The following is an 11,557-nucleotide window of genomic DNA, read 5'->3' on the forward strand; positions in this document are numbered from 1 at the left end:
ATGAGTGCTGTCCACTGTGCTGTACAGCTCTATTTATTATCCCACTGAGGAGAATGAGGTCTTACCAGCTGGAGAAAGCAACAGGGTCACAAGACTGCCAGCTCTTCCTTTGCATTTAATTAATGATGTGTACATATGCAAAGTTTATAGGCCTAATCATAAGCTATTCAGAAATCAAGTGTTTGCCAAGTGTTTCTGCCTACAAAATGTAAAAAGCACAACATAAAAACTTCACACCATAGCAGTGAAAGGCCATGAATGATATTAGGTGAATGCTACAATAATCCTGAAAAGGCTTTTATATTATTGCAACATGCTGAGCATTCCACAATGTAATGCGGCTGTCAACAGTTCTTATCAAGGGACATATATTTGTTTTCCCTTCCTTACTGTAATCTGCAAAAAGAGCCAGGGCAATATTATTTTGCAGAGTAGACAGACCAAAAATGAATAAAATGGAAAGCTTTTTTGTAACAACTGAGTTTGTAACCAAACTTAACTACTGAAATAGCTGTAGTGCTGTGGATACAAGATGGAGTCTTTCTCATTTTTTGCAACGTGTACTCTGCATGATTCTTTCTTTTGCAGAACTCAGCATAAGTTATAATTTCATTACTCACTATCCTGTAATGTACCTCTTCTGTATTTCTTTCTCTGGACTCTGTGGCTATTTTTAAAAGACAGTGGATGGTGTGCAATTAGGATAAAAGAACTCACACCTGAACATGATTCCATTATTCCAAAACGGCATTTTGTTCATGTGTTTTAATGAAAGATTTGACCACAAAATATTGACAGGTGAAGGTGAATATGTTTATTTTAATATACGACAGGGGTGGGGAACCTTTTTTCTGCCAAGGGCCATTTGGATATTTATAACATCATTCGCAGGCCATACAAAATTATCAATTAAAAAATTAGCCTGCTATATTTGGTCGAACATTTAATGAACTCACCCCTAGTGTGATGGCTGGAACTGCTTCTCTTTGGTGAGGCTAATGAAGCTCCTGATTGGCTTTTTTCATTACTGCTAACCCATCGCTACTAGGCACACAGGTTTGCCTTTGACTTCAACAAAAAATAATCATTTGTCCATTTCTCTTGGAAAGATCGACACTCTGCATCAACTTTTCTTTAATTTGTAGTTGCCATTTGTAGGATGTCATACCATGTTGCAAGCGACGGGATTATTTTGCTTTGATCGCTGTTCTAATCCTGCATCTTGGACTTGGAACATATCCAACATACGTATCATCGACTCTTGAGGTCTTTTCTGTGTACTGTAATTTCCTTTATCTTCATCTGAGATTCAGTTTTTGTGAGGATTGTTGATCATGGACGTAGATAAAGGTTGGATTGGAGTTATCGTCTGTGTTGACAAAGAAGTCGACAACATCGTCCTCAATCATCGGAGGCAAGGTCATCAACGTCGCAAGGAATTGTCTCATCGCATCTCGTCTCATCATCACCGGATCACCGTAGTTTCGCCATAGTGTGTTAACACTTTCGCAACGTGTACACTCCCAGCCTGCCTGGCACTGAGTGTCCTCTGAGTCACCGCAATCCAGGCAGACGGGCTGCTGGCAGCCGACGAGAAGCATGCGTGTCTGTCCCGTCATGTACTCGTATGTGTCCTGTCTATCCTGTAATGGACATTCCTTGCTTGTCCCTCAAAATTTACGTTATCATTATGATAATATAATATAATATATATATTATGATTACTTAATATAAATTTATGTTGCTATGAAAAAAGCTCCTAGATTTATTGAGTCCCACCTGCGGTTGCCTTGGCAGGGCCAGACCAAATGACATTCCCCACCCCTGATATACGGTATATACATTCCTTTTGTCACGATAGTAAGCCCTCCTCCTAAGAACACTCTGGCTCTTTCACATTTTAGTTGATTATGTGCACCTGACTCTAATCCTGCCCCTCCTTAAAAGCCAGAAGCTCACTTTATTCTGGGCTCTGCATTGGAAGACGGACACCCAGAGGCCCGCCTAGAGCCGAGGGCCTCCTATCGGTGTTCTAACTTGGCTGAGTCCGGGGCTCAGCACACCTGGCCGTCTCCCCAGTTTTTACTCCCCGTCCCTGCACCGAATCCCATTACGGTTTTTAATGTTTTCGTCTTGTCTGGATTTCCCGGTTTTGAACTCTTGGACTTCGCCCCGGATTACCCCCCTAGACTCCCTTGGATTTGTTCGGCTGGACCACGCCCTCACCCCGAGCACTCGTCACGCCCCCCTGTTCGCCTACCAGCCCAGTTCCTTGTCGTCTCCTCCCAGTGTCTGTTTCACTCCCTTCCGGATTCTGCTATCTGCATAGGGTCCTGAAAAATGCTCCGTGACACCTTTTAAGTATTTAATACCGTTGATTATGATATGGTTGTGAAATAAGTCTATGAAACCCCAATACTGAAATTTTTCTAAGGTTTTTTTAACCTGGTCATTTTATTTTTGATGATACCTATTGATATGCAGTAGTTTGCAACTTCTATACAGTCCCATGTACGATGTACAATATATATTATATATTATATGTATATCATACTTTATTTCACCCCCTCCATCCAGTAAATAGATGGAAAATGTCTACTGGCTCCAGAAGATAATGTTTCCTACTGCTTTTAAACAAGTCTGGGTAAAATAACTTTTAATATGTTATTAGCAGAATTAGGTGTGTTGAACCTAATAGAGAATACTGCTAAGACAAATTTGAATGGTTACCCCATATTTTGAATGTATTGATATGTTTCATAATCAAGGTATTGCATGACTCAGTATTCAGTGCCATGAATTCCTTGTTTAAAACGTTACTACCCTAACAGTTGTTTGTGTTTTTAGACAGTTTTGTAATGATTGCAAATGTAATTGTTCCCCATTAAATATGTGAGTACATTTACCTATCAAACAAAATATACCTTTAAAAATGTTAAAAGTAGAATCTATGTGTGTACCAATGTGTATTTAAACAACAATATTCCTTTTGTTAAGCTAAATACAGTACAAGATGAATGAATGAAGATGGTTACATGAACTGACCAAAAAGGTAATCCACAGGCATGAAAGAAATTCTCGACATATTAGATTTAATTTGTGATATGCTGTTAGAGCCATATGACAACAAATAACTTTGTTACACAAATGGAAATCAGTAAAAGTAGTTCCTGATTCTGTCTTTGTGAGTATCATAAATGAGAACAGGCTGAAGGTGTTGTCTATGCTGTCAACAAAACCTCACTCTCTGATTAGCAATTGGGTAGTGGTTTTGCTCAAATTTACACTAATTTTGATTTTACATGTTTTCAGCACTTTAGAGACTCTTCTGAACAACTTCTCACACTATGTACAAGAGTTTACATAACAAATAATTACTCCATCATTGTTCACACAGAAATTCATATTTGCAAATACTGCTGGTGCATCTAGACTGTTTTAAAAGTTTTTAGTTTTAAAATGTCTAAAGCTGTTTAGATGTCATACCTAACTACACTTAATTTATTGGATGTGACCAGACTGTCACACAGCACCATGTTAATGTAGATTAATTCCTTGGCATACTTTTATTTGATCATTTTTACAATTGATGTCAAGTGCCTATGCTAGCAATTTTTAAATTTAAATATTTCAAAAAGCATCATAATCTAAAGATAAATAAAACACCATTTAACAAGACACAATCACTCCCAGTGGCCTAAAAATGAATTCTAACTAGATAGTCAGATGCACTATGAAATCGAAATGCCATAATATATTAAACAAATGTCATTCACAAAGGAGCATTTACAGTATGGTGTGATAGGAAAGAATAAGTACAACTACTTTAAAGCCACTTGATTTTTGAAAGCTGGAACCTACAGTATATATAAAGGTCTGATTTGCAATAAACTTGCATGTGTTTATTTTTTACTTTCAGCAGAGCTGCCATAATGTAACGTCTATGAATTACTGTGAATTATCCAGCCAAATGTTTCCATGTGTTATTAAGTACTGCAACATATTTTCTACACAAAAAGGTGCTATTAATATGAAAACTACTGTATGTGCATGTACTGTATACATGTAGATGTCAAGCCTTGAAAAATATTTCTCAAAGTTTAATAGGACTGTTATCAAATGCAGAATTCATAACACATCCCACAGTATTACATTTGGAAGAATAGAGAGAAAACGTACTTGATTAAATTAACCTAACACAAACCTAAAAAATAAGTGAAAATAAGTGTTCAAAAATGGAAAATGTATTGACACACTCTTATGTGAGAGCCAGATAAGGTTGACTAGACAAAATGATATGGACCTGCTCCTCCAACCTATTCTCCCACTGAGGAATTCATCCTTTTGACATACTACAAGCTCCACAGTACACCACAAGAGGGTTATCACTGATTAACAGAGCAATACAGATGCAGCCATTCAAACTGAGCAGGGTAAACTGCGGTACAACGCGGTGGGTGTGTTGCATCAAAACGCATCATAATGCGCTCTACCATATGCAAATTAAATTATGTTAATAGTATCCGGAATCACCTTGTAAAACCGCCAGGAGGAGCTAATAAAGCTTAATGTCTCATGTACAGTATTTGAGTTGTCACCAGAAAACACTCGGTTTTGAGTCCCGATCACTGCTGAGGGACAATCTTCATTCAATTAAGAATTTAAGTTGTATACTCTTTAGACTTTTAAATTTAAACTGTGTATTAGTGCATGTTAATCATTATACATTGTTGGTAGATTTTATGAAAGCAAGATTGCTTAGTTGGACAAAAGTACACAACCTACCACCTTTATCATAAATATTTTAATTATGCAGAAATATTTTATGCATAAAAAAAATTCAAAGTCTTTACCAAAGTTATTACTAATAGTATTAATAATGAATGACCCTTGACAAGCTGTAAACTTAAAGTATTACCCTGGTCCACATTCTTTGTAACCGTCTTTGTAAATGAAAAGACTATTTTTTCATTGACAAAAAGTAACACCACAGCATTTCGTTGATCCGACCATGTATTCGTTTCCAATCATACAAAGTAAGTCTTGAGAATCTCTGATTCGCCATGCCTTTCACATGCTTTCACATTAATTCACAGAAAAGGTTAAAAACGATCATTTTTCAAAAAGTATATAAACGTACAGTAATATGGTCAGAAGGAGCACGTAAAAACGTTTCCGAAATAACCATATGTAAGACTCTGATGCTTAAAATTTTTAGGGAGAAATGGAATACTGGTGTGTATTTTTTCTTTAAACTACCAAGACCAGCCATATACAGTATAGTTTACATCATATGTTTATGTTCCTAAATTAATATCGTTTATGACTTTCAGATGCATAATGCTCCTCTTTTTTTATGCTCAGCTACTAAAATTACCCTTTAGTTGTAAAATTCCATATAAATATTCAATACTAAGCAGATTAAAATGTGCACATTAAAGAGATTAAATGATTAAATCTTTTTACTACCGACCAATGAACCACTAGCCGCTGTCGGTCATTTTGTCCAGCCAATCATGTACCACGGTCCGGCACGGTGGCTCGTGCATACAGTAGTTGCGTGTGGTACGGGTTTGTACCGTGCATTTTGAATGGGTGCATCTGTATGTCCCTCACTGATGTCACCACAAACCTGCAGGTTCCTTAAAAGTTATGAAACACACTGTTTGCCAGAACTCCAAGAGATCAATAATGCTGGTGGAACTCTGCTTATTGTGCACTTCTAGTTGGGGAATCCCAGTCACAGTTGGCTGGTGACATGACTCAGTCTTGGGTTTAGAATGTCTGGATAATAGAACTCATCCAGCACACAGAATACACCATTGCTAATTGCGCATCTCTGTTTGTCTTGAAGAAAGAAATCTTAAGAATAGACTGTATGTTACCAAGGTCTTAATCAGACCTCTGTTGACTTTTATGCTTGAGCTGAGCGAGGGATTTTTATAACTCTTGAATGCCAGTATAAGAGAGCTGACATTTGTCAGATCTGAAATTAAAACTGAGGCTTCTGTTGAACATACAGTCGCACCTCATTTATGCAGGCAGAAAATCCTAATTAAAGAGAGTGTGATCAGATAAAGAAAAACATCAGCACTTCATCTGAATTTCAGTACATGTATTAAAATGTTAAGCATGTTTGGTTATAATTACAAAATGTCTTTGCAAATGCAAATGTTTCAAACACCATTATCTGGTTAAAAGCCACCATGCAGAATTTAATGAAGTTTAATATGACATTAAAAGAGGAAACTGGTATGCTAAAGTGGGTGGCCACTGATTAAACTGTGTTTGCTGTTAGCTGTGTGTTAAGGGAAAAAAAAAAAAACAAATCTTAAATTAATTCCTGAGAAATTTAATTTATGAAAGATTAATACATTTTTAACATGATTTTTTCTAACATTACAATACATATTTAAACATAATATTCTATGATGCTACACACTTTATTGAACAGTTGATATCAATTATAACACTGATGTCTTTATTAATAATACATTGATGGTTTAGTGGGGAAATGGTATACAGAAATGAGAACATACTGTACTGCTAAGATAGATTTGTTGACAACTTTAACCATTTCTGTGCCTTTGTTATTTTGTTCATGCTGCATTTTGAGTGTTCTGTGAAATAATTCTGTTATGATAAACTAATTTATGTGATAAAGAACTAAATCTATCTCCATCTTTCCTTTGTGACATGTTGCATAGTTCAAAAGCACTGACAGCTATTCATAAATTATAATCTTGGCAATTTTTTCACAGTTAAGACCAATACAGATGCAGCCATTCAAAACAAGCAGGCGATGCCGCATTATTTTGCGGGCGAGACCGTAAATTCTCGTATAGTACCTCATAATACCATGTGGTACCGCAAGTAAAATAATAGTATCCGGAATTTCCGCAAGGTGGAGCTAATAAAGCTCAACCTCTCGTGTTTGAGCTGTCGCCATCAAAGTCTTTAACGAAGATATTACTAATAGTATTAATAATAAATGATCTTGGACAAGCTGTAAACTCAAAGTATTGCCCTGGTACGAGTGAAGTTTTATTTACAGCCAGCACTCCCACAGAGAGGGGGGTTATACTTGCAGTGCATCGGTATAGATGGGAAAGCCAGAGCTGACCGCTACGCCACCCCCGTGTTATGCTCTTCGTTTATGCCTAAGCTGGAACACATCATTATATCTCATTTTGTATTTCTTTAAAAAAAAATCGTTTGCCCAGCCTAACAGTATTGTTGTTATTGTTTTTATCCTGTAAAGTGCTTTGAGGAGCTACCTTTAAAAGCGCCATATACAATAAAGTTCATTATTATTACTATTGTTAATTTGCTGGACAGAGAGGTGAACATTATTACGCAGAAGACAAAGATAGCGATTTACGTTGCATTGTGCATTGTGCTGCTGTAATATAGTTTTAAATAATGAAAAGTCTAAACAGTATCAGCTTTATTTATGGGTTTTAAATAAAGGGGATTTAAATGCGATTTAAATCAATATAAATGTTTATATTGTAACGCATAGGTGACTATTCATTGTTATTAAAATGACTTAAATTCGATCATGTTGTGATATTTAGAAATATAAATTTGTTTGGTGCGAGTGAAGTTTTATTTCATCTCTGACCCAGGGAAACATTTTATTTTTTCGAATAAACGTTTGTTTAAAAAAAAAGTCATGGCTCCATCTAGATTCAAACACCCAACGTGTGATGTGAGAGTCAGGAACCTAACCCACAGCACCACCAGCACGGTCGTATGAAGAGAGTTGAAAAAGCCCTACAAACATTATCAACAGACATCGTACAGCGTGTACTATTCTTGTGTTGCGGTACATGAATATAACTATATCATTATTCATTTCTTTAGATACGCGATTCCATATTATATTCCCTTATAATCAAATTCTAAAAGTATGCTTGTTGACTCTGGTATCATGTTAGTTAAAGACTTCGATGCTTAAAATGTTTAGGGAGAAATGGAATACTGGTGTGTATGTTTTCTTTAAAGTACCGAGACCAGCCATATACTGTATGTTTATGTTCCAAAATTAATATCGTTTATGGCCTTCACACGTGTTACAGTATGCTCCTATTCTTTTTATGCTCAGCTACTAAGATTTCCCTTCAGTGGTAAAATTCCATATAAATATTCAATACTTAAACGGGCACAGTAAAGACATTTAAATCTTTCTACGACCGACCACGAGTGCCCCTGTCGGTCAACCAATCACATACCGCAGTATTTTGCGACATCGCACGTCCACGATGCGTGAGGCCATAGCCAATTACCTCCGGTACGTGTCTGTGCCGCGCAGTTTGAATGGCTGCATCTGTACCTAGGCAGAGTATTGAACATTTTCCCTCAACAGGTATAGTACACATGACCTGTCTACAAAAAATGCTGTCAGGAGCTACTCTTTTTAAAGGTGGATAAGATTTTATGTGTGTGAAGTTGCTTCAGGCAGGTGAACGTCATATCAACACGATGGACAGACAAAACAGAAATGTATTTTTCACAGAAACAGATTAATTCAGATATTGGACTTGACTCTCTTTAGTTCCTGCTGTTTTCTCCTCTTGACTTACACAGGGTTACTTTCTCTGACAGCATCACTCTGACATTCCTTTGAGTTGATTAGTGAGCTGTCTGGATCAACAGGGTACTTATCCTTGGATACTGTAAGGAGTGTAGGAGTCAGTGTGTGGTTCAGCAGGGTTGGAGTTATGAAGCTGTCTTGGTGAACATTATTGTTCATAGCACAATGAGCAAATTAGGGGACATATTCTATAGCACAGAGGTGCAAGCTGAGTGAGATCAAGTGAAATATTCTTAGACAGATCAAATTATTATGTTTAATAAAACACATTATAATTTGTGTTTGGGGTTATTATCATGGTGGCAGCGTGGTGATTAAATGGTTAGCATTGCTGCCTCACAGGACAGGGGTCCTGGGTTCATTTCCTGTGGTGTTATCTGAAAGGAGTTTGTTTTCACCTGGTTTTCATGTGGATTTCTTCTGGGTGCTCCACAGTCCAAATACATACTGGTTGTTTAAATTGTTTCTTGGAAATTTGCCCCTGGTATGAGTACGTGCATGTCTGTGCGTCTGCCCTGCAATGGACTGACATCCCATCCGGGTTTATCCTGTCTTGAGCCCATTGCTTGCTGGAATAGGCTCCAGCTTTCCCAGAACCCTATATTGAATAAAGCAGTTAAAAACAGATGGATAGGTTCTTTGCACTTGTGCATATATTGTTATTTTAACATAGTTTCCCAAGGTATTTATTTATATATAATCTAGATATTTAAACAATTGATCACATTGTTTTACAAGCTTTTTAATATTACCTACTGTAAATGTATTTGAAGTAAGTGTTCAGTTAATTTTCTTTTATTACTTTCATTATTTTATCAAGTATTTTTTTTATTCTACAAAATGATTAATGTTAATATTTCTTTCCTTCCTAGTTTTCTGTCTGTTTATTTAATGTAATTAGTAATGTCCTCTAATTTAATGTAATTTTACGTGACCAAATTAAGAAAACAGATAGAAGTCTTAGAATGAATTTTATTCAGGTATTCTTTTATATTATCTCTGCACTCAGAACATTATAGGGTAAAAAAATAAAGCATTAATTTCAAAAACAAAAAAATAAAGAAAACATTCCCAGAATAACAGTTTTCAAATTACTTAAAAATGTCAATTGAATATTTTCCATAATAGATTTGATTCCAGAATTGTCAGCCACATTGAATAAATATAGACTGTGTAATTTAATATTACATCATTAATAATGCTTCAACTAATTATAGTATTTTCAGTTTTATTGTTGTCTGCCTTTTATTTTTTGTTTTGTTATTATTTTTAGATTATTGTACAGCACATTCAGATTTGAGGTTTAACATGGAGCATTGTAAATAAAGTATAAAAAATAGAAATGGAAAGGTCAAATACAGTACTTACACACATGGCAAAGTCAAAAGGTATCGTGTTACTTTTTTCATTACGATTTCAGGAGATTTAGCTCTCTAATTTTGCTCTAATTTAAAACATAAGGACTATACAGTCAACCAACATGTTTATTAAAAGACTCTCCCTCTGTGAGTGTGTGAGTGTTTGTGAGTTGTGCTATATCTGGTATAATCTGAAGGATATCTGAAAATGTAATTTGTCTAAAATGATTTCTCTTTCTTACAGAATCTACCTTCAGGCTAGATTTTCCTTTAAAAGCTCTTCTGCCTTTGACACACTTCCATCTTAAAGAACCATCTCCTAGACAACATTGATTTTAGATCTGGCTACCTGGAATCTTCAGAAGACAAGACATGGATTTAAGAAAGATCTCACATCAGTTATGGTAGCCATGTAAAAGGTAAAACTCACTGAAAGCAGATATGCTTTGAAAACAGGTTATCAGTCACCCTCGTGATGGAAAGTGCCCTTAGGCATACAACACACAATGGAAGTTAAAATAAAATGCAATACTCTCTTACTCACCTAAACCTCCTAGATTTTTTTTGTCTTTGATAAAGTGCATTGGTTGAACTGTGTATCCATGCTTTGGGCTGGCATTTAGTATAGTAGTTAGGCCAGAGCATAGAACTCTTAACTTGTTTTGGGTTCATGTCCCTGCTACAGACAATTCTGTTGTACCCTGTAGCATTGTATTGAAGTGGTTCCAATTCACCCACTGTAAATAGGTAGAAGCATTTCTAGACAATACTACATTCAGAGTCTCATCTAATGTGGTCATGTACACAAAAATCTATGGAGACAGAAATCATAATGTTTATAAAATGTAATATTTGCATATTAATAAAAAAGCTATTCAGTACAGATTTATACATGTTACTGGAAACTGTCCTTTTTAATATGCACGTTTATGACTATTATGACAGTAATATAAAATAACAGTTTCTGAAGCACAGAAATATCTCAAATTTATCTGAATCTGTCAAAAGATGTATCTTACCTGATTACTGTTCCCCGAGGAAAACACAAATGTTATTTTGTTATTCAATACTGAGCTATTGTCTAAATTATCCACATTGACATCATTCCAGAAATTGAAAAAAATAAACAGCTGTTTAGGCCAGAAATCTTTTAAAAAAAAAAACTATACTTGACATTTTATTTAATATTCAGGGTCATGAACATGGCTGATATGATCAGATACACTTTACAGCTGCATTGCATCTTTGCATATCTGGAGGGACTTTTTATTTCTATAGTTCTATAAATACAGATTGAAACTTGCTGTGTACCCCCCATACACACCTACAGTATATTGAATCTTGAATTCTATATTTGAGCTATTTACTGTAGATACAGTACGTGAACAGTGCAAAAGTTATCTGAAACAGATGATTTTTGGTATCAATATGAATCTTTTCCTGATAGTGGGGGTTTCGCTTTAGCATATTAATTGCTATGGAATACTTCTGTGATGCACTTATATGAGTGTTGTTGCCGTTACATCACAGTATGGACCTTGAAAATGCCATGGCTGTGAGACATGCTAAGGAATCCTGTCAATAACCCCAGTTGAAAGCAGGC

The 11,557-nt window shown here is 35.8% G+C and overlaps 1 long non-coding RNA gene across 2 annotated transcripts in view; it reads left to right on the forward strand.

Moving 5' to 3' along the window:
* Positions 1 to 10,503, forward strand: part of LOC107077689 (uncharacterized) — a 62,132-nt gene extending 51,629 nt beyond the window's left edge. For both annotated transcript variants that reach the window (XR_001478685.2, XR_001478686.2), the window contains exon 4: positions 10,199 to 10,503. This is a non-coding gene — a long non-coding RNA (uncharacterized lncRNA). The remainder of the gene's footprint in view (positions 1 to 10,198) is intronic.
* The last annotated feature ends 1,054 nt before the right edge of the window (positions 10,504 to 11,557 follow it).

This window comes from Lepisosteus oculatus, chromosome 11 (assembly GCF_040954835.1).
Source record: "Lepisosteus oculatus isolate fLepOcu1 chromosome 11, fLepOcu1.hap2, whole genome shotgun sequence".
NCBI lineage: Eukaryota > Metazoa > Chordata > Actinopteri > Semionotiformes > Lepisosteidae > Lepisosteus > Lepisosteus oculatus.